At 46.5% G+C, this 24,654-nt stretch overlaps 1 protein-coding gene and 1 long non-coding RNA gene across 4 annotated transcripts in view; both read left to right on the top strand.

Annotated features, from left to right (window-relative positions):
- Window positions 1-24,654, top strand: part of hibch (3-hydroxyisobutyryl-CoA hydrolase) — a 164,300-nt gene that overhangs the window by 36,454 nt on the left and 103,192 nt on the right. The window lies entirely within an intron of this gene.
- Window positions 83-24,584, top strand: LOC147120238 (uncharacterized). The gene is made up of 2 exons (XR_015078146.1): window positions 83-1,514; window positions 24,494-24,584. It is a non-coding gene; the product is annotated as an uncharacterized LOC147120238 (long non-coding RNA).

Raw genomic sequence — 24,654 nt, forward strand, 5'->3', positions numbered from 1 at the left:
TGGAATACGCAAGCACTGCGCGCCGGCAGCTGGAGCAGGCCCCGGATCAGAATTCCACGGGGGCCCACAGCTCAACGGCCGGCGCACAAGGTAAGTGCAGGTCAGGGGCTTGCACCCGCGGGAAGCCCCCGACCTGAATTTCTGGGCCATTATGTTATGAAGGAAATTGGTGGGTGACTCAGCCTAATTCTCTGAGAGTGACATTGTCTGATGCTGGGATACAGTCTGCTTGTCTCCTTAGCCGGGTAATTGTGCATGGTATGAATGAAAACCAAAAGGGGTGATTTTCTTTGAGACCCCATTTTGAGTGCAAGCCTCAAAAGATAAGACAGTGCAATTAAAAGGTGTGTATTTGAGAGAAGAGTGAACTTAAAGAGCATAATAGTAAAAATGCCAGCATTTCAATTCATAACTGCATTTGTTAATTAAAATTATAATGGGTGCTGTAGGCTTATTAGTCATGAAAGTTGGACCCAATTGTTGATTTGCAAACGACCTGAAATGCTAAAGCACCACCAGTTTACTAAATATGTTCTAAAAGGATTTATAATGTGTGATCGAACACAAGTTACTCGTGACTATAAATTAGATTCTTTTTGTAGCCATTTCCTTAAAAGTCCCAGATAATTTGTGTTTTGATTTAATGGAGGACAAATGTCAGGAAGCATCTGCTTTCACATTGCAAAAAATCTCTTCATACCAGTGTATCTAGCACATCCCAATTAAGTCATAGGTTTTCTAATGGGCATCCATAGACCTCAAGAGCTCTACAAGGAGATTCCATGAGGTCATGAGATTTGTGTAATTGTCTGTATTTGTTAACTAACTAACGAGCTGTTTTTGTTGCCATAATAACATTTTCTGCAATGAAAACATTCTTTGCTTTGAGTAGCTGAAACTGTCAGAAGTCATGCCAAAGAAGTTGAAGACTACTAACTTAAGTAAAGGAAACCTATAATCTTCAACAAAATGAGAAGAGCTCTGTTAAAGATGATAGTGTATTTGCCTTTTTAATTGCACATTGTTATGTTGACTAGAAAAATGTTAAAAGGCAGTGAGTTATAATTGGTAATTAATTTTTGGTGGGAGATCATTGTTATTTAGTATTTCATTCCAGGAATGTCCTTATTGAATAGTATCAACTTTGCTCCATTCACAGATTTCTACATGGCTATTAACTTCTGTGATTGTTAAAAGCAAGAAAGTGGCAGTGGAAAATTAAATGTAGGTTAATACCATCCTGGAGTACCTTATTGAGATTTAAGAGGTCAATATTGGTCAACGGGTTCTTTTCGGTGCAAATGCCACTAAGTGTAACAAACAAACTACATTATAGCAAACTTGGGCAACAAGATGTTCCTCTTATCAAAGATTTATTTCATTGAATTTTGATACAGTTTCATAATACAGAACCATGGGGGGAGGGGTTAATCCAGTTTGTTTATATAATACCAACAGGACTTTCCCAGTGGCTCAATCGATCTTTGAAAGAGTAGCTGAGCTACACATACAAGGTAGGTCACCGGTTTGATCCTTGGTTGCGATGGCTGGAGGCAAAATTGGGAACAGCTGTGATTTTTATCTTTATTTTTAGTTTATTCCTTTTGTCCTATCCCCCCCGCAGTTGAATAGTCTGCTGATGCTCTCTGTCAAAACGTGCAGATAAATAATGGCATTTAGGTAAGGTACTGGAGAGTGCGTGGCACCTTTGGAGTCCAGTAAATGCCTTTAGATGAGAAGAGGAGGAACGAAAACTGGAGAAAAAAATACTTAACATACCATGTTAGCATAAACTGCTTAATCCAGGTGCAAGTTTCAGTAAATGATGTTGCAAGGCTTGGACAACAGTATCGAAGACAACTATTAATCAAGGTGACCAGAAGGGTGGGGGGGTCACTGAATGTTTATGGAAACACCTGTTTAGGCAGTTAATGTAGCTGAACTGTCAGAATGATGGATTATGAGTAAAACAAAATGTTGTCTATGAATGTAACCCTTGATCGCACGAGCTGCTTGCAGTATTTAGCAATTCAGCGCTTTTTTCTCAAGTGCACAGGTGCTACTTTGCTTTCCATTTCACTTTGGCAGCAGAACTCAGCTACTATTGGGCTCATAAGTGCACGGCATGCCCACGCCAGGATTCCGATTTGTGTGCGTGTGTGATGTTCCTGCTCACCTTGTGCTTTGTGATGTGAGACCTTTAAGCTGACCAAGTGAACTTGGGCAGACAAAGTGTACGGGGCTTTGCATAGAAGTCCACCAGTCGATAACTTGTCCCATCAGTGAATGCAGTGGCCTGGAGAAAATTCTATGAAAGCAAAACCTAAAAAAGTATTTTTACATTTCTGCGAAATAGGTGCATATTTGTGTAAGCAATAGCAAAATACTGCGGATGCTGGAAATCAGAAATAACAACAGAAAACGCTGGAAAAACTCAGCAGGCCAGGCAACATCCGTAGAGAAAAACAGAGTCAACGTTTCAGGTCGAAACCCTCCTTCAGAACTGAGGGAAAAAAGGCAGGAAATGAAATAGATTAAAAGGCAGTTTGGGGGCTGGGGAATGGGGGAGGGGATGAAAGAAGAGACACTAAGAGATATTTAGAAGCTAGAATAGAAAGTTTGATGCATCTCCATTCTAATAGCATGATTTTATTTTTCATTAGATACAAGATGTCTCACACAACACTTGATTGATTTTAAGTTGCTATCTTTTTGTCTGACTTTTATCTCTCTTAATTGCCATTTCCATTAGAATGGGGTAAAACAGCTGAAAGAGATTCAGGAACCAAACTGTAACATCTGCTTTGCATTGTCTTAGCGAAGCCTGTTGGAGATCATTTACCCTTTAATGCTTACCTGTCACTGCACCACAGTGGAATATGAATATTCTTTCTATCTATATTATTATATTTATAAAGCGGTTCTTCTGTCTGTCATTCCGTCTGTCTGTCTGTATTGAATAAACTCAAAAGTTATAGAGCGTACCTACACGTGTGTTGCATCGAAAGAAAGCTTACGATTCCAGAACCGTCATAAGCGTATTTACGTTTCGGCCAGACAAAAATTGCGCCCGCGGTATCCAAAAAACGTTCAACATTCCGCTCATTATCCGCTCATTAGCATCGAGTGATGTCGAGGTCGACCAATCATACGGTCGAGCGACCCGACGGTCAACCAATCGCTGCGTGGCGGGTTCCTGGCGCTTGCGGGCGAGCCCTCCTAGAGTCGAGTGACGGGACGATTGACCAATCCTACGCTTCGGTAACCTGACGGTCGACCAATCGGTGCGTGTGTGGGCGGGCCTTATCGTTCTGAACCGAGGTGAGTCGCCGCCATCTTGATTCCAAACTTTTCATTTCTTTTTCCCGCTTTCTGCGTGTTTCTTTTCAAATCTACATTTCCAGCAAAAAAAAAAGTTGATTTTAAAACACACGTTGTTTTTAAAAAAAGTTAATTAATTTGTAAATCTTTTCTGTAACATCTAGAATTTTCCTACCTTTAACCGTGTTTCCAGGCCTGTAAGCCTGGGCCTCTGTTGCCCAGCCACGCCCGAGCTAGGCACCTCCCGTCGCGCTGAACAAGTGGCTCGCTATCTCCGCCATCTTTGTGAAGGCTGGAGAGGGCGGGCCTGAGCCGAGCGTCGCCACCAGCCGCCATGTTAGTAAAGGCGGGTGGGGCAGGAGTCAGCGCGCGCGACTTGAGTCCAGCCGGGCCTCACGCGGTAGGTTGCGAGGCGACGTCTCTCTCTCTGCTCTTGAAGCCGGCTCGGGCGGGGCTCAGGAGATCGGGCCTCCGGAGATAGGGGGGATGGGGGGGGCGAGCCTCGGGAGATCGGGGGGGGGTGGGCGGGGCTTGGGAGATCGGGCCTCGGGAGATCGGGGGGCGGGGCGCGTGCCTTGTGAGATTGGGCCTCGGGAGGGCGGGGCTCGGGACAATGGGGGCAGGGCTCGGGGACTCCCCCCCCCCCCCCACCCTCGCCCCTACCCCTCCCCCCTCCCTCCCTCCCCCCTCCCTCCCCCTTTCCCCCTTCCCCCCCTCCCCCCTCCCATTCCCCCCCTGCCCCTCCCCTCCCACCCTCCCTCTCCCCCGCCCCTCCTCCCACCCCTCCCCGCCCCTCCCCCTCACCCCCTCTCCCCTCCCCTCACCCCCTCCCCTCCCACCTCCTCCCCCTCCCCTCCTCCCCTCCCCCCCCTCCCCAGTCGCGCTCTCTCTTCCCCCCGGTCGCGCTCTCTCTTCCCCCCGGTCGCAGCTCTCTCTTCCCCCCGGTCGCGCTCTCTCTTCCCCCCGGTCGCGCGCTCTCTTCCCCCCAGGTCGCGCTCATCTCTTCCCCCCCGGTCGCGCGCTCTCTTCCCCCCGGTCGCGCTCTCATCTTCCCCCCGGTCGCGCTCTCTCTTCTCCCCCGGTCGCGCTCTCTCTTCCCCCCGGTCGCGCTCTCCTCTTCCCCCCAGTCGCGCTCTTCTATCTTCCCCCCGGTCGCGCTCTCTCTTCCCCCCGGTCGCGCTCTCTCTTCCCCCCCGGTCGCGCTCTCTCTTCCCCCCCGGTCGCGCGCGCTCTTCCCCCCGTCGCGCGCGCTCTTCCCCCCCGGTCGCGCGCGCTCTTCCCCCCGGTCGCGCGCGCTCTTCCCCCCGGTGGCGCGCGCTCTTCCCCCCCGGTGGCGCGCGCTCTTCCCCCCGGTGGCGCGCGCTCTTCCCCCCCGGTGGCGCGCGCTTCTTCCCCCCCGGTGGCGCGCGCTCTTCCCCCCCGGTGGCGCGCGCTCTTCCCCCCCGGTGGCGCGCGCTCTTCCCCCCCGGTGGCGCGCGCTCTTCCCCCCGGTGGCGCGCGCTCTTCCCCCCCGGTGGCGCGCGCTCTTCCCCCCCTGGTGGCGCGCGCTCTTCCCCCCCGGTGGCGCGCGCTCTTCCCCCCCGGTGGCGCGCGCTCCTTCCCCCCCGGTGGCGCGCGCTTCTTCCCCCCCGGTGGCGCGCGCTCATTCCCCCCCGGTCGCGCGCGCAGCTTCCCCCCGGTCGCGCGCGCAGCTTCCCCCCCCACTCGCTCGCTCCCTTCCCCCCCCCTCGCTCGCTCCCTTCCCCCCCCACTCGCTCGCTCCCTTCCCCCCCACTCGCTCGCTCCCTTCCCCCCCACTCGCTCGCTCCCTTCCCCCCCACTCGCTCGCTCCCTTCCCCCCCCACTCGCTCGCTCCCTTCCCCCCCCACTCGCTCGCTCCCTTCCCCCCCCACTCGCTCGCTCCCTTCCCCCCCACTCGCTCGCTCCCTTCCCCCCCCACTCGCTCGCTCCCTTCCCCCCCCACTCGCTCGCTCCCTTCCCCCCCCCCCACTCGCTCGCTCACCTTCCCCCCCCCCCCACTCGCTCGCTCCCTTGCAGCAACAACATACCCTTGAAAAAGCCTCGGCACCGCCGGGCACTCCAGCTAGTATACGTATATATGTATATAAAATCACAGCAAAGGAAACCTCATGAAAGTATACAGTTATTGAAGTTAAATTCAGTGCTCAGATAAATAGGAAAAGTAACTAGTGGCATCTAAAGAAGTCATCTTAAATACAACTGAATAATAAATAGAAAATTGATGCATACCCAATGTGGCTAAACCTTAGTTAGATTCTCACCTTCTGTCTGTGTAAGAAAGTTAAAGAACACAGCAACCTTACACACAGTACATGCAGTCAGTTCTAAGACTATATAAAGGTCTGACTGATCTGTTAAGTGAGGCATTTTAGTATCTGTCAAACGGCACTTAACAATAAACTGCTCACTGATGCTCAGTTTGGGTTCCATCAGGACCCCTTGGCTCCAGATCTTAGTACTGCCTTGTTCCAAATATGGATAAAAGAGCTGAATTCCAGAGGTGAGGTGAGAGTGATTGCCCTTGACATCAAGGCAGCATTTGATCAAGTGTGGCACCGAGGAGCCCTAGTAAAACTGAAGTAAATGGGGATTGACATGAATCTTGCCATGCATGTAGAAATTACTTATGAAATAATACTGGGCGGCCTGCTGTTGTCGCTGTCCAGGGAGAATATAAATACTCGGGCACAGGCCCAGCTTGCTCAGGACATTTTGTAAACAGGAACTAGTGAAGGACAATTAGACCTCCATGTTGTGGAACAGTTGATTAAAGCCTTGTTTAATACCCAGACCAAGTGCCTAAGAGTATTCTTACATCAATTTAATCAACTGAACCTGCTCCACGCTCTGAGTGGTTTTGGGAACAGACAGCTAGGACTCGAGCAGTGGAAGGGAACCAGAGGTAGTAATCAATCCATCATGGAGAAACTACTCCGACCCGCCCATCTTGACCTGGACCCGAATTCACCTGCAACTGCTAATGTATGGAAACACTGGTATCGTACCTTCAGCAACTTCCTCGGGGTGTGTGGTGAGAATGTTCCTGATAAGTTAGAGATACTTGCCAATTATGTATCCCCTCATGTGTTTGAATATATCGAAGACTGTGTAGACTATGACTCCGCTATCCAAATACTACAGCAACTATATGTTAAGGCCCCAAACAAAATTTTTGCTCGGTATCTACTGGCCACAACTCAACAACAACCCGGGGTATCACTTGACAAATTCCTTCAAAAGCTTTGCAGGCTCAGCAAGGATTGTAATCTCAAAGCTGTCTCAGCTGAGCAGTACCAGGAGGAGTTAATTCGTGATTCTTTTATTAATGGAATTGCGTCTCCCTTCATACGCCACCATCTGTTGGAGAATAAAACCCTCAAGTTACAAACTGCCTATGACCAGGCATGTTCAATGGACTTAACAAAAAAAAATGCAGATGCCTTTCTTTTACCGCGTGCACGGGCTGCTGCTATCACTTTTGGTGACTCCTCCAATGGGTCTCGGGTGGAAGCCCTCACTGATGACGACTCTATCCTAGCTGATGACGACCCTACCCTAGAAGCCCTCACTAATGACGACCCTGCCCTAGCGGCATCTTGGCAATCTGGAAGGAAGTGTTTCTTCTGTGGAGGTGCATTCCACTATAGGAAATTTTGTCCTGCTCGTGATGCAATCTGCAATCATTGCAGTAAGAAAGGTCACTTTTCTAAGGCATACCGGTCAAGAGCCCCTGTTAGTTTTGAAGCTGCTATCTATAAAACTGCTCCTCCTCCAAGAGTTACTACTAAGGTTACAGCTGCTATCTATAAAACTGCTCCTCTCCCAAGAGTCACTATTAAGGTTACAGCTGTCAAGGGTAAAACTGCTCCTCCTCCCATCACAGCGGTTTTTCCCCAAAGCCTGTCCCATGCTGCCACGAAGGTTTCGGTAAATGGACACATTTTGAGTGCACTAATCAACTCATGCAGTTCTGACAGCTTCATCAGTGAGCAGGTTGTCAGTAAGTTAAAACTGCGTATTTACCCCTCAGACAGGGAAATTGCAATGGCTCTGATGACGCTGACCACCAACTCTTCCGGCTTTTGTCTTGTCGACCTTATTCTCAATGGCTGCACTTCTTTCTCCACCTGGCTCGGGGTGCTCAAAAACCTATGCAGTGATGTGCTCCTGGGACAGGATTTCCAGAAACAACACAAAAGACTCACTTTCGAGTTTGGAGGGTCAAAGCCAGAGCTTGCTATTTCCAAAGTACCGTTTTGTGTGCTTTCAGCGGCTTCGCTCGATGAGCCTTCCTTGTTTGCCAATCTTTCCCCCCGATGTAAGCCCGTAGTCACTAAATCACGACGTTTCAGCCAAGACGATCTATCCTTTATCGAGGCAGAGATCTCTCGTGTTCTAGCTGATGGTATCATTGAGCCATGTTCATCTTCCTGCCGGGCTCAAGTCGTCGTTGTTAAAAATACTCTGAAGCAACACAAGAAATGTCTTTGCATCGATTACTCGCAAACTATTGACCAGTATACTGACCTGGATGCCTACCCACTACCACGCATCGACGACATGGTCAATAACCTTGCCAACTACAAGGTATTTTCAACTTTTGACTTAGAGCGCATACCATCAAGTACTGTTAAAGGACTCTGACAAAATGTATACGGCCTTTGAGGCCAATGGTCGGCTTTACCAGTTTTGTCGCCTTCCATTTGGGGTCACCAATGGGGTGGCCGTCTTCCAACGGGCAATGGATAGCCTAGTCAAACAGGAGAACTTAACGGACACTTTTCCATATCTGGATAATATCACCATTGCTGGTCATGACCAGAAGGAGCATGATGCCAACCTCCAGAAATTTCTTGACGTTCTCCGTCGTCGCAACTTAACCTTAAATGAGTCCAAATCTGTGAAATCAGTACATCAGTCAACATCCTTGGCTACTGAGTGGGCAATGGAGTCATCAAACCGGATCCGGAGCGACTTCGTCCGCTTCAGGAGCTCCCTCCTCCTACGAATCTCTGCTCTCTTCGTCGGGCACTCGGCATGTTCGCCTATTATGCGAAGTGGATACCCCACTTTTCCGACAAGATCCAGCCCCTGCTTCACGCGAAGTCACTTCCGTTGGAGGCAACGGCTATTTCAGCTTCGACCTCCTCAAGCAACAACTGGAAAAAGCCACGCTTCATTCCATCAATGAAAATCTCCCTTTCGTGGTCGAGTGCGATGCATCGGAGGTGGCGATCTCAGCTACCTTGAATCAAGATGGTCGACCCGTTGCATTTCTGTCCAGAACTTTGCAGGGTAGCGAGTTCCATTATCCTCCTGTAGAGAAGGAGGCTACGGCTATCATCGAAGCAGTACGTAAATGAAGTCATTTTCTCGCTCGTTGCCATTTCATGCTTATAACCGATCAGAGCTCCGTGGCCTTTATGCTGGATAACCGGAAATGTACTAAGATCAAGAATAACAAAATACAACTCTGGAGGATGGAATTGGCTGCCTTTGGATACACCATACATTATCGACCCGGCAAAGAGAATGTGGCCCCGGATACACTCGCGTGGGCATTCTGCTCTTCTACATCAACTTCGACTCTTGCGGATCTTCATACTGACTTATGCCATCCTGGCATTTCCCGTACGTTACACTTTGTGCGATCTAAAAATCTCCCATTTTCTACGCAAGACGTGAAAAGAACATGCTCCACTTGTAGAATTTGCGTGGAATTAAAACCGCAATTCTTCCGTCTGTCGGATGGCTCGCTCATACACGCTACACCGCCTATGCAGCGACTCAGCATTGACTTTAAAGGGCCACTGCCTTCCTCAACGCAAAACACCTACTTGCTTACTATGGTGGACGAATATTCACGCTTTCCCTTTGCTTTCCCCTGTTCCAATATGCTTACTTCCAAATGCCTCGATCAGGTCTTTTCCCTTTGTGGTACTGCCAATTTCATCCACTCTGATCGGGGTCCCTCCTTCATGTCAAGCGAACTCAAAAGTTATCTTTCCCAACGGGGAATCGCCACAAGTAGAACGACACCGTATCATCCTATTGGAAACAGACAGGCTGAGAGATATAACGCAATCATTTGGAATGCTGTTCGTCTTGCACTGAGGTCACACAACCTATCAGACCAGCAGTGGGAAACTATGCTCCCTGACACATTGCATTCCATCAGGTCTCTTCTTTCTACATCCACCAACGCTACTCCTCACGAACGATTCTTCGGGTTCCAGCGTTGCTCCTCTCATGGGAAGTCCCTACCATCATGGTTGGCAGTTCCTGGCCCCATGCTGTTCCGAAGATTCGTCCGACCCTCTATAAGAGTGATCCTCTTGTCGACGAAGTGGAACTGACGAATGTCAATCGCACGTGCGGTACCCTGATGGCCGGGAATCCGCAGTGTCACTTCGGGAATCTGGCTCCCTGCCCAACCGGTCCCACGGACCCAATCGATGGTGGGATCCATATTAATGACGCCGATACCCTGCGCTCCTCTGAGGATGACGCCCTACCCGGGACATCAAGGGATCTGCCAGCTATTCCGCCGGATCAATCCGGGGAACAGAGCGTTCCCCACGGGATGGCCACCCGAAGCCAGGACACCAGACAGTTACCGACTACTGGGCAGGGTGAAGCCAGCTCTGCGCCTGTGGGGGCCCGCATCCGGAGCCACAATCTCCCCAGTCCTCCTCGGGTCGATCAAGGCGACACGGACTCTGCCAGCCCGCTGGTACGAATTAAGCGACCCAGGGACCAAAACACGGTCCGAGGAGATGTGCCTTCCGGCCACCGATGGAGATCCAAACGACTGCGTCTATTCTTAGTCCGATTAATTTGGTAGAAAGAAGCTGCCGGACTTCCAATCTTTCAGGCGGGAAGAATGACATGAATCTTGCCATTCCTGTAGAAATGACTTATGAAATAATACTGGGCAGCCTGCTGGTGGCGCTGTCCAGGGGGAGTATAAATACTTGGGCACGGGCCCAGCTTGCTCAGGACATTTTATAAACAGGAACTAGTGAAGGACAACGAGACCTCCATGTTGTGAAATAGTTGATTAAAGCCTTGTTTAATACTCAGACCAAGTGCCTAGTAGTTTTCTTACATCAGGGATCAGTTGGCTGGAGTCATACCTCGCACAAAGAAAGATGGTTGTGTTTGTTGGAGGCCAATCATCTCAGCCCAGGACATCGCTGCAGGGGTTCCTCAGGGCAGCATCCTAGGCCCCTCTATCTTCACCTGCTTCATCAATGACCTTTCCTCCATCATAATGTCAGTGGGGCTGTTTGCTGATGATTGCACAGTGTTCAGTTCTATTCACAATTCCTAAGATAACGAAGCAGTCCGCGCCCGTATGCATCAAGACCTGGAAGCATCCAGACTTGGGCTCATGTGTAGGAAGTAACATTCGTGCCACACAAGGGCCAGGCAATGACCATCTCCAACATGTGAGATTCTAACCATCTCCCATTGACATTCAACGGCATTACCATCGTTGAATCCCCCACCCTCAATATCGTGGGGGTCACCATTGACCAGAAACTCAACTGGACCAGCCACATTAATGTTGTGGCTACTAGAGCAGGTCAGAGGCTGGGTATTCTGTGAAAAGTGGCTCACCTGACTCCCCAAAGCCTTTCGACCATCTACAAGGCACAAGTCAGGAGTGTGATGGAATACTCTCCACTTGCCTGGATTGGTGCAGCTGTAACAACACTCAAGAAGCTCAACACCATCCAGGACAAAGCAGTCCTCTTGATCGGCAGCCCATCCACCACCTTTAAAAGTGCACTCCCTCCACCACCGGTGAACGGTGGCTGCAGTGTGTACTATCTACAGCATGCACTGCAGTAACTCTCCAGGGTTTCTTCGACAGCACCTCCCAAACCCGCACTTCCATCACCTAAAAAGACAAGGGCAGCAGGTGCATGGGAACACCACCACCTCCAAGTCACAGACCACCCTACTTGGACATTTATTGCTGTTCCTTCATTGTCGCTGGGTCAACATCCTGGAACTCCCTACCTTTACCACATGAACTGAAGTGGTTCAAGAAGGCAGCTCGTCACCACCCTCTCGAGGACAACTAGGGAATAAAGGCTGGCCTTGCCAGCGACGCCCATATCCCAAGAATGAATTTAAAAAACTTGTTGGACTTGTATCTTAGAAAAATTCTGGCTAAGATCAGTTAGATATTTTGAGGGAGTGGGAGAAGAAACTTCTAGAACAAGAAATAAATAAACTAGGTTAACTTTACTTGGGAGATGGCTGGCACTGATTCCTAGGACTTGGAGTTAATTCGATTTAGTAATCACTACTCGAGGTTAGATTTGGTTGACTTCCAGTTTTTCCTAGAGTTTTACACTGGTTTACATGTTTATGTAGTTGTATATTTTTCTTTTATATGGTATTTATAAAATGAGTCCTGGAATTGTAATGCAGGAAACTCTCGTTTAAACGGCACCTAAATATCCGGAATTCTCTATTAACCGGCAAAATTCATACCCCGAAAACAACACCTCAATAACCGGAAATGTTGCCGAGTCCGAGTCTCCTGTGGTGGCCGAGTTAGTCAGTGGGGGTAGTTCTCCAAACTGCCACTACTCGGCTTCTTGGTGCTGTCGGAAGTCTGAACACCTCAATAACAGGAGTCTGACTCTCCCGTGCTGTATACAGTTGTTTACTGTATAAGTTTTGTTTTACTGTTAAGTAATTAAAGAGTTATGGATTACCCTCAACTGGCAGTACTGTACTTAATCAAGCATCTTCCACCATCCATTTAACACAACATTCTGTAGGTGAGTACCCAATTACTGTATACTGCACATTTCTTGTTTTTTAAAATTTTTGTTTGTTAAAAATAGCCTTGGTAGATAACCCTCTCCGTCATCCGGAATTTTTAATCAACCGGCACCATCCCGGTCCCATCGGTGCCGGATACCAAAGAGTTTCCTGTACTTGCATTTATATAGCAACTTTTAAAATGTCTCAAAGCACTTAACACAATGAAAGTAAATGAAAACTTGCATTCATATAGTGCTCTATCATGTCTACTAGAAATGTCTCCACATATAGTGAACTACCTTAACAATGCAGTAAAAGTTGTGTAGGTAACTTGCACATAGCAAACCTCACAAACTGCAATGAATGACTAGTTAATTTGTTTTGCTGATGTTGATTGATGAGGATGAGTAATAGCTGAGGGAGGAATGTTGGCCAGGGCACAAGGAGACCTTCCTGTACCAATAGAGTCCCAAGGTTTTTTTTAATCATCCATCTGCACTACCGAAATAGGCAGATAAGACTGGCTTAATGTCTCCTCAAAAGGACAACACCTCCGATAATTAGCAGTTCTCAGTATTGCACTGGAATGCCAGCCTAGATTATGTACTTCAATCCTAATGTGGAACTTGAATCCAGAAGCGAGAGTGCTACCAACAGAGCCATACTAACATACCTGTAGGTATGGAGATAGCCTTCTCGAGGGCAGTTGGGGATGGGCAGTAAATGATGCCCACATCCCATAAATGAATAAAAATAAAAAGTCATGTCACACGCTTCATGATAAGGTGTTTAACTTCCAATTTTTTGTAGGACTCTTGAATTACTAGCAAATGTCTTGTTAACTTGTGGTTCATAGTGTGGAAGACTTAATAAAAACATTTGGCTAAAGTATCCAGCAGCACTCTGGTACATTTTAGCTGTTGATGTTTTCATAAAATAGATTGTTAGATGCTGTTGTTTCAAACCAGTGCAAGATTATTGACAAAAGCCAAACTGTGATTCAAGCCTTATATTTTAGACTGCATGGGATTCAGTAAATTGGTTTGAGTAATTACAGTGGTTGCGTTTAATTTTCAAATGTGCATTACAGGAAGGAATCATAACCTGAACCAATAGCTAAATAATGTAGCTTGAGGGTAATAAATAAAGAGCTTGTCAGAGATCCAGTGAAGAAAGTAGTATTAATATTTTTGTCTTTGGGAGGTTTCGCCTGGCTTGTTACCGAACTTTTTAATAATCGGTTTAAACAATTGGGGTTTAGGGTATCAAGAGCAATCATATAAATTTTGCTTCCTATACCCTATTCATGTTCTTTGTGTTTCTTAATCTAAAGATCTTAAATCAGTGCCCTTCATTTACATTTTGACTAGATTATACGTGAGTTATTTTGTTCTTGTTCATTTGTAGCATTCAAGAACTTCATGTCCAGTATCCTCTCTATAACCATAGGTGTCAATTATGTGGTGAGTAGCTACCTAAACTTTGCAGAAAAAATGTTTGTGTCTATTTCCAACACCAGATTTCTGATAGATCACCTTGGAGGACAAGACCTGATTGGTCTCCTTGGAGGACAAGACACACCCAACAGTTTCTCTGGACTATGTAATTAGATCCTACCTGCCTAAGTAATCAATTACTTTGCAAAGTGTAATTCGAGCCATTCTGACTACCAGTCTCCAGACGGATCAGATCTCACATAGAACAGACAGGGCTCACCCTCATGGGTTAAGACCTTCTCCCACCCCCAAAACAAGTTCCTGCCCCCCCCCCCCGCCCCAACAAGTTCCTAACCTTCCTCTCCCCTCCTGGCCGAGTTTTTGCCCTGTTCCTAACCTTGACCTTCCCCCACCACAAGTTTCTGACCTTCTCCTCCTGCCCAAGTGCCTGACATACTTCCTCCCCGCCCAAGTTTATGACTTCCTCCCCCACCCAAGTTCCTGACCTCCCCCCACCACCCCCCGCTACTGCACACACCAGTAAAACGTTGTAGCCCTTGCACAAGCAAAGCTTAAGGAATAGATATTCTAGTCAAGAAGCTGGATGGACGAGTTTATCTCAGGCCTCAGCTTTTGTCTTTCTGTAACCCACAACAACTTCCATTTAAATAGCATGTTTATCATTAAAAAAATGCCTTTAAGAGCTTTACATGAAAGGGAGAAGAAGGAGAAAAAATGAGATGTAAGCAAGTGGGACTGTTTTAGCTGTATCTCAGATTTTATTGCCTACTGTGAAGAAGTGACTTGGTGTCACACCGATTATTCAAAAGTGATCACTGTTTAAAGTTCTACAAACAGATAAATTAAAACTGATTTAAAATCGAGACCTCTGCAAGTACGTGGAAACAATGCAGAGAGGGAACTGCTTACGTTTCTAGTTTAAATTGATCATGACTGTAATTCTGATTAATGATGCATGGCCTGAAAATATTTCATCATTATCTGTAATCAAGCTTCTGCTTTGAACATTTGCAGAGCTGGTACCCAGCAGATGCTTCTGTGTTTCCACAGATGACGCTTGCATATGTTTTCCCAGTTTCAAACGCTAACCCATTATTTTCTTTTATCCTTCTGACCTGAATACTATTCTTTTGCTTCAATCAGTTGCCCTTTTCCAATTATGACGGGCAAAAGAGTAAAGCTCACTTGAATCAACATTTTTAATGCAAAAGCTTTCTTAAAAATCAGCTCAAACTGTGCTTTAGCACCAAGTTGGCTAAACAGTTTGCGTGGATTTGTACACTGTAGCAGAACAGTTAATGAAGGACATCCAGTCTATTGAATAACAATCACTGCTGTTGGAGAGCCATTTTAGCTCACAAAGTATGTGCTGATTCTGATCAAAACAAACCAAGGGTGGTTGAGCAACCAAACCCACAACAGCAATGAAAATGTGACTTTCAGAGCTCTGGAGCCCCAGAAACATTTTTGTTTCTGAATGTTTCAATATTTACTATCACTTTTTTAAAATTTGTATATCAATGTTTTTTAATCATAGATGTTATATGTACATGATTGACATTGTGCCATAACACTCAATTTTTACAATGCAAGAACATCAGTAGTAAGCTCCATTCAGGTCCATCTGTGGGTTCATTAAGAATTCATGCCCTCATGCTGTGTAACTGTTGGCTCTGGGAAAAGTGGGGAAAGGAATTTATGGGGTAAAATTTCATCCTGGGCAATAGTGCAAAACAGACAAAAGCCCATTTTAAACTCTGCCCGATTTTCTTTTCTAATGACTACAGTGGAACTTTCCTTGATTAAACCTCAACAGTTAACTCGAAATGTTTGTGTAAGGACAAAAGAGAGACCACTAGCCTCCAGGCTGACATGGCCTCTCTTCTTGATCAGAAATACAGGAGCTGATGGTTGGCTAAGAGGGCAAACAAGTTATCTCGGGGTGATCTGAAAGATGACTGACTGTATGATCTTTCTATCTAGATATTGAGCTTGACTGTAATCTTGTGATCCAGACAGCAGCACAGTAACGAATAAGATTGCATCTTGAGTGGGAGCGAGTCTCCTTCATTATTGATGTTGCGAACCACCACGGTGTTCTCTGGCCACATGCCCACTTGCCCTACGCTATGGTGTGGGAGCGTTCCAGAGCTAGCTGTACCAGCCTTGATTCTGATGGATAGCTAGGTGTATGAATGGGATTGCTCTATCGTCCACTTGCATATGGATGCCCTATCCTGTTGTGATGCATCTGTTACCAATAGCAACTGTGGATGAGACTACTGAATGACATTTCCCTATAATACATTGCCCTTCTCTAACCACCATGTAAAGTTCAGAGTGGAAGCATGGTAAATCCTTACTGCTTGGTAAAGGGACACTCAGTATTTGGCAGACAAACAGTATTGGCATTGGCTGAGCAGCTTCCACTGAGGTGGTCTATGGAAGATCTAAAGTAAAGGTTGCACTCCAGGATCGGTGGGGGGGGGGGGGGGGGGGATCCCTGGAGCCAGTGCATTGAAACTTTGGGCAAATTCATGTTTTCTATGTATTTGGAGCTTCTGTGTAAAAAAATAAATTTTTTTAAATGCCTAAGCTTCATTGATCAATACCTTTTTTCCATCTTCCCCACTCCCCACCAACCCTGTCCCCTCAAAGGAGTCCTGATTCCATTTGGTTATAGGTAGATGATGACCTTTTTGAAATGGGCCCATGGTTCTGTGCTGGTTGTGGCGGTCTGGTTTGCCCTGATATGAATGAATGGCTCTTATTGATTGCACAAAGTTATTAACGTCTTGTTCAAGTCGTTGAAACAATTGAGATCTGTGTTTTGTGGTATATTCTGGTGCCAAATTAGCCTTTGATTCCTCCACTCTTTCTCCCAGACAGTTTCTGAATATCTGAAAGACAAGCCTCCAATGAAAGTGATGCACACAGGACCATACCTATTGCCCATCCCTCACACTGGGGAGCTAGGAGTACATATTGGGCTCACTTATAGATATTGTCTTGGGTTATGGTTTGGGAGAGATCTCAATATTCCTCTGCAATATTTATGCTCTCTAAGGGCGAATAATGTGAAGGGTACCTGGTGCCAAGTGGTATTGGATTGTTTCATGAAATATCTCGGGTAGTGCTGAATTCCTTGTCTGAAGACTGTCCCATGGTACTAGAGTGATAGGATTTAGTGTACTCTACTCTTGATTTACATAGATTGCAGTACCAATCAGCGATGCCTCGATGCCAGCACTTCCTCTGTGTGATTACCACTGAAATGATCAAATCTTTGGCATCAGTGTTTCCTTAACACCAATTCTTACCAATGTGTTTTCAGTGATGTCGGAGTGGATATGGCTGGATTTGTTGGGCTTACTATGCTTCTCTGTCCTGTTCTGAATAATGGCCTGTAATTTCCGATGCCTACGGGTGTGTATGAGGTGTGTACACACCTGTAGGGACCTCGCAAGTGCCGGTTTTAGGCATGCGAAGTGCATGCGCTGAAAACCAGCACTTCCGATCTGTCAAGAATCCTCTTGACAGATCCTACGCCTGCCCTGGAGAAGGGTCTCTGCAGGTGGAGAATTCCGCTTTCTGCAGAACCTCCACCTACTGAATCTTACGCCTGGTAAAAGCAGTCATAAGGCCTGCTTTTACCAGAATAAGAGTTTAATTTTTGCCTGTTTTACTTGCTCTCTATATAGGTCCATCTACTGAACAAAGTATTGATTGCCAGTGTTATCATAGAATGATAGAACAATACAGCACTGAAGGAGGCCATTCGGCCCATCACGCCTGTACCGGCTCTTTGAAAGAGCTACCAATTACTCCCACTCCCCTGCTCTTTCTTCAGAGTCCTGTAATTTTTTTCCCTTCGAGTATTTATCCACTTCCCTTTTGAAAGTTACTACTGAATCTGCTTCCACCACCCTTTCAGGCAGTACGTTCCAGATCACAACAAGTCGCTGCGTAAATATTTTTTTCCCCTCATGTCACCGCTAATTCTTCTGCCTATCACCTTAAATCTGAGTTTGCTGGTTACCGACCCTCCTGCCACTGGCAACAGTTTCTCCTTGCTTATTCTATCAAAGCCATTCATGATTTTGAACATCTCTATCAAATCTCCTCTTAACCTTCTCTGCTCTATGGAGAACAACCCCAGCTTCTCCAGTCTCTCCACATAACTGAAGCCCCTCATCCCTGATACCATTCCAGTAAATCATACAACCTATGCTTGTCCTGAACTGGACAGCCTAGTATGATACTGATCGTCATCAATACTTTAGGCTCCAGGGAAACCTGAAAATGAAGCACAAAAACCCAGAGACGATAATTTCAATAAACCAAATATTTGATACTCTGACGTCTGTCTGATTTAACCTACTATTGTAGAGAGGCTAGAGATTGTGTCCTTGATGTGCCTTCAATAACCACAAAACTAGAAGTTATAGACTTTAACAAGTTGGCTTTTAATCGCTAAGATCAGAGCTAACATCTCAACACATCGACTGGCTCACAGGAATGAGTCATACAGATCCTGGGATCTTTAAGTAAGAGAAGTCAGGGACGGAGCCAAGAGCCAAGACCTGGAACCTTCCAGGTTAGTCAGGAAAGAGGAAGTGAAACTATACACCGTGTGGGGGAGGGTAATATACATGAGTGCAAAACGAATACAGGCAAGACAAACAGATTTCATTACATTCACCCCTTCTTTAGATTTAGTCCATCGGGGTGATGTTTCTTAAAAGTTGGTATAAGTGAGTCTGTCAGGAGGTTTTGCGGTTCTTAGTGATCGGCGCAAAGCCGGTTGGGGTGCCTCTAGGGGAGTGGATTCTGGTTCCTCCGCTGTCCGGGCCTCCGCAGTGTCTTCCAGGTTATCTGCAGTGTCCTCCAGGTTAAAGTTGGGTATTGATATCTCTGGGCGTCCTGTCTCTTTTTGGTGTAGGTCTTCCTCGGGTAGTCTCTCATCGTTCTCTCCGCTCCCCGAGGGAGCGAGGTCTTTTATGGAAACAGTGTCCTCTCGCCCGTCAGAATATTCGATATAGGCGTACTGAGGGTTTGCATGGAGGAGCTGTACCTTTTCCACAAGGGGGTCCGTTTTATGGCCTCTCACGTGCTTCCGCAATAGTACTGTCCCCGGAGACGTCAGCCACGCGGGTAGAGATATGCCCGAGGTGGATTTCCGGGGGAAAACGAACATCTTTTCGTGAGGGGTAGCGTTAGTGGCTGTACATAACAGAGACCTTATGGAGTGGAGCACGTCTGGGAGGACTTCCTGCCAGCGGGAGGTCGGAAGGCCTTTTGACTTTAAGGCTAACGTGACAGCCTTCCAAACAGTAGCATTCTCCCTTTCCACTTGCCCATTACCCCGGGGGTTGTAGCTAGTGGTTCTGCTAGTGGCTATTCCCTTTGAGAGCAAGAACTGGCGCAGTTCGTCACTCATAAATGACGTCCCCCTATCGCTGTGTATGTAGTTCGGCATGCCAAACATGCAGAATAGATTACCGAGACACTTGATGACCGTGGCACTGGTCATGTCTGGGCAGGGAATGGCGAAGGGGAAGCGGGAATATTCATCGATGATATTGAGGAAGTATACGTTACGGTCGGCAGAGAGAAGGGGTCCCTTGAAGTCCAGACTTAGGCGCTCGAATGGTCGTGTGGCTTTGATAAGGTGTGCACGGTCAGGCCTGTAGAAACGAGGCTTGCATTCCGCACAGATGCGGCAGGCTCTGGTCATTGCCCTGACCTCCTCAATGGAGTGGGGCAGATTGCGGGACTTTATAAAATGGTATAGTCGGGTGACCCCTGGGTGACAGAGGTCGTTGTGGAGACCCTGTAATTTGTCCGTATGAATGCTGGCACACATTCCCCGCGATAGGGCGTCTGGGGGTTCATTAAGGGCTCCCGGCCTGTACATAATATCATAGTAGAACGTGGATAGTTTGATCCTCCACCTGAGTATTTTGTCATTCTTGATTTTCCCCCTTTGTTATTAAACATGAAAGCCACCGACCGCTGGTCGGTGAGCAGGGTGAAACGTTTGCCGGCTAGGTAGTGTCTCCAGTGCCGCACTGCCTCCACTATAGCCTGTGCCTCCTTCTCGACAGAAGAGTGCCTGATTTCAGGTCCCTGAAGGGTTCGGGAGAAGAAGGCCACAGGTCTCCCAGCCTGATTGAGGGTCGCAGCTAAGGCAAAGTCTGACGCATCGCTTTCGACTTGAAAGGGAATGCTTTTGTCCACTGCACACAGTGCAGCCCTTTCAATGTCCTGTTTGATACTGGTGAAAACCTCCCGAGCTTCAGCTGATAGTGGGAAGGACGTCGATTTAATGAGGGGTCGGGCCTTATCAGAGTAATTGGGCACCCATTGGGCATAATACGAAAAAAATCCCAGGCACCTTTTTAAAGCTTTGGGATTGTGTGGCAGGGGCAGTTCCTTTAGGGGGCGTAATCGGTCAGGGTCCGGTCCAATTACCCCATCTTCCACCACACAGCCGAGGATACAGAGACGGGTTGTGTTGAAGACACATTTGTCTTCGTTGTAGGTTAGATTCAGCTTTAGGGCAGTTTTTAAAAATCTCGCAAGATTTAGATCATGGTCTTGCTGGTTGTGCCCGCAGATAGTGACATTGTCCAGATAGGGGTAGGTAGCTTGTAGTTTATTCTCGTCAACCATGCGGTCCATCTCACGTTGGAAGACCGAGACCCCATTTGTTACCCCGAAGGGCACTCTGAGAAAATGGTAGAGGCATCCGTTCGCCTCAAAGGCGGTGTATGGGCGGTCCTCCGTTCTAATGGGGAGCTGGTGATACGCGGATTTGAGGTCGATAGTCGAGAAGACTCGGTATTGTGCGATCTGGTTGACCATTTCTGATATGCGGGGTAAAGGGTAGGCGTCCAGCTGGGTATAAATATTAACAGTCTGGCTGTAGTCAATTACCATCCATTTCTTTTCGCTATTTTTAACTATGACTACTTGGGCACGCCACGGACTGGTACTGCATTCAATAATGCCTTCCCGCAGGAGTCTGTCCACTTCCGTCTTGATAAAGTGTCTGTCTTCCATACTGTACCATCTACTTTTGGTCGCTATGGGCCTACAGTTCGGAGCGAGATTAGCGAATAAAGAGGGCGGGCTGATTTTTAAGGTTGATAGGCCACAGACTGAGAGTGGCGGCTGGGACCCGCCATATGCTAGCGTGACACTTTCGTGGTGGCACTGGAAGTCCAGGCCCAAGATTACATTAACACAGTGTTCTGGCATCACGAGGAGTTTAAAATCCTTGTAGTCCGTGCCTTTTACAGTCAGTGTTACCACACAGTAGCCCAAAATGTCCGAAGTGTGGGGCTTAGCAGCCATAGCAATTCTGCTCCGTGTAGGGGTTACCGTTAATGAGTGCCGCCGTACCAGGCTAGGGTGGATAAAACTCTCGGTACTCCCACAGTCAATTAAACATTTCGTTAAATTCCCGTTTACCTGTATGTCCATTATGGATTTTGTCAACGGGTGTGGCCTGGATTGATCCACCGTGATCGAAGCCACTGTTGGGCCCTGGGCGGCCGTTGAGTCGGGAAAAGATGGCGGATCCCAAGATGGCGGCCCGCACGGCACGCACGAGGCAGTGACGGAGTTGGAAATCGGATTCCCCCTGCAGACTTTGCTAAAATGCCCCTTTTTCTTACATTTGTAGCATGTAGCATCCTTCGCTGGGCATCGTTGCCTGGGGTGCTTGGCCTGGCCGCAGAAGTAGCATTTCAGGCCTCGAGACATTGCCGCTGTAGTAGGACTCCTGGGTGAACTTCTGTGTGGGGACTCCGGCGGTGTAGAGCTGGTCTGAGACCTGGATGGGGAAGATGGCTGATTCCAAGATGGCGGCCCGCTTGGCGCGCACGAAGCGGTGAGGGCCGCATGGCCGGAAGAATAAGAGTCAGAGTTTTTCTGGGCCACGTCCAGCGATCGCGCAGTGGCCACTGCCTTTTTTAAGTCCAGGACCACCTCCTCCAGCAGTCTCTGCCGGATATAATTCGATTTGAGGCCCGTGATGAAGGAATCGCGGACCAATTCGTCAGAGTACACGTTGGCCGTCACGGCCTTGCAGTTACAGTCCCGGACCAAGTCCTTTCGGCCCTGTAAGAAATCGTCCATTGATTCCTCAGGTCGCTGCCTGCGTGTAGCCAGCAGATGTCTGGCGTACACTTCGTTTACTGGCCTCTGGTATTGGGCCTTCAGGATAGTGATGGCCTCCGTGTAAGAGGTGGCGTCCCGGATGAACGAATAAATCCGATGACTAACGCGAGTAGTCAGTAGACTCAGTTTATCTACCTCGCTAGCGGATGAGGCCCTCGCGAAGAGTTCGAAGCATTTGAGCCAGTGTCCAAATTGATTTGATGCTTCAGCAGAATGTGGATCCAAGTCCAGACGCTCTGGTTTTAGGAGTCGATCCATCCTAGTATTCTTTAGTGATTAAAATTGATGTGCCTTCAATAACCACAAAACTAGAAGTTATAGACTTTAACAAGTTGGCTTTTAATCGCTAAGATCAGAGCTAACATCTCAACACATCGACTGGCTCACAGGAATGAGTCATACAGATCCTGGGATCTTTAAGTAAGAGAAGTCAGGGATGGAGCCAAGAGCCAAGACCTAGAACCTTCCAGGTTAGTCAGGAAAGAGGAAGTGAAACTATACACCGTGTGGGGGAGGGTAATATACATGAGTGCAAAACGAATACAGGCAAGACAAACAGATTTCATTAGAGTCCTAAACTTTACTGATGAGAGGTTCATTATCAGTAACAAAGAAGCTATCGGCAGGGGGGAAACAAACTGGTGAAATGGCACATCTCCTAGGGCTTTTAATGATGCAGAAATCGAAATTGTGTGTGGCATCTCCTAACTGCAATGTCATGGCATTTTTATGTGCGTGCTGATCTGATCACCAGGTTTCCACAGAATCTAGGCTACACTCCTATGGTGTGTGGAGGATATAAAGAAGAATTAAAATTGTACAATTCTGCTTATGTTGAACATCTGCTTTTTGTGTCTTAACATCTCCCATCATATTTTACTTTTATTGTTTAAAAGCCTATTCGCAGTCAGGTGATTGTGCTCTGCATCTGTAGTCTTCCTCCAAACACCCATTGATCTACATCTAACACTGATTGTCTAGAAGTAATCCAGACGATGAATAAAATGTTGTTAAGACCTCCTACTGTGGTAAAATAGTTAACATCTCCACTCAGATGGAAATGCATTAATATTCCACTACTTGAGCAACAAATGGATCCATTGTTTTTGCAGGCAGAATCCCGAGCATCCAAGACATTATGTAGATAGTGCTGTAATAAGTTAATGGCACAGATGATTTTGCATGCTGTGTATGGGTACTTAATTATCACAAAGGATCCATTGGAAAGGAAACACTTATTCTGCTTACTCTGGTTTTTGATGTAACCACTTGAAAGCATTATTATCCAAGCTTCATTTTCAGTGCACTTTATTCCTAATTTATATTTAAAGGGAACCCTGGCAACATCTTAATGATATCAAATAAAAGGCACCCAGTATTTCTTATCGGTTCATTAAAATAACCTTTCCCACTGTTTCTTATTGGCATTTTCAAGATCTTTGTACATGTTTCATAACTGCGTGAACGTGATTTTTTTTTTTTAACACTGCCGTTCATGATTAAGTAAATATTGAATAGTGGGAAGTTTGGGTTGGATAGATTATGATTTCCCTCTCCCTCATCGCTTCTGATGGCACAAAGTGGATGTGGTAGTAAATGATGAAGCGAACAAAGGTAGATATAAATACATAAGCTTAGTTCATAATTAATAAATGAACAGAGTTGTTAATCTATACAGCACATTTGGGTCTGTTGATTGGGGCAAGAAGTATTTTATTTTTCTTTCATTTACAGCAAAAAAGATTTTTGAAAGCCATTAGCCAGAAAGACATTTGCACACGTGACTTAAGTTATTATGTTCTGTTCAAAGTGTAAGCAAACACTTGTGTCTATTGGGGAATCATTTATATTTGATAAAATGAAATTTTACAAATTATTTATAATTTTTGAATAGAAACAACATGGACATTGCTTGAAAAATAACTGAAAATTTTGACGATCCCTAATGTCTGTGCACATATATACGTGCCTGTTTTTGGGAGGGGGGGGGTGCGGGGGGGAGCCTCCATGTCCCTGAACAATCGTTTGTTTACACACTTGCTTTTACTTGAGGAAGCACAGTAAGTGATTGGAATTGTATAAACAGGAATATATTTCATTCCAACAAATACTCTTTCTGACATGTCAGAGATACATTAAAACAGCAAATATTGTAGAGACTAAGGATCATACGTCGTAGTATAGGTATAAAGATAATCACTGGTACAGTTTTGGAGGAAGACAACAAATTTATACACTGCAGTGAGTGTTGGTTAAATGTAGACCATGGAATCCAGCGTAAAAATAGCAAACTTATCTCAAATGGTCAAGTAAAGAAATTGAATGTTGCTACGCTTTCTAAAATACAGCAGATTTGACTGAACAATCAAAGCAATAGCATTACAATATCACAGATGACTGAGTCTTATCCATGCAATAATCACAATAGAAAAATAAAATTTCAGAACATCACTGAATTGATTCTGAAATGTGCAAATGAACAGATTGGTGCCATCCAACATATGAATTTAATCAAAAGACAGGATGAAGGATCATTTTCCAAATGTTCTCTGCATTGGTGCTCTGTACATTGTTCAGAGCAGCTGCTGCTTTATTTCAGCACTGTTGTTTCAGTATTGACTGAAGGCAGTTTGTTCAAATATAACACAGGCCATTGTCGGGAGCGATGAGAGCGGAGGTTCAGTGAGTATTTAAACTCACTTTCGCAGGCTTTTTTACAGAGGCTTACCAATCTCGCAGACCGGAGGCGGTGTTCCAGAGCCACGTCACGATTCAAAACGTGACGCGGGCAGGAGGAAGCAGCTGATTGGGTGAGTACTTATACTACGCTATAGTTTGACAGTTAAGGTTCATGGTTTATAGAGTTTAGAAGGTCTTAATT

This window comes from Somniosus microcephalus, chromosome 4, assembly GCF_052327205.1.
Source record: "Somniosus microcephalus isolate GS21.2 chromosome 4, FLI_Smic_1.0, whole genome shotgun sequence".
Classification (NCBI taxonomy): domain Eukaryota; kingdom Metazoa; phylum Chordata; class Chondrichthyes; order Squaliformes; family Somniosidae; genus Somniosus; species Somniosus microcephalus.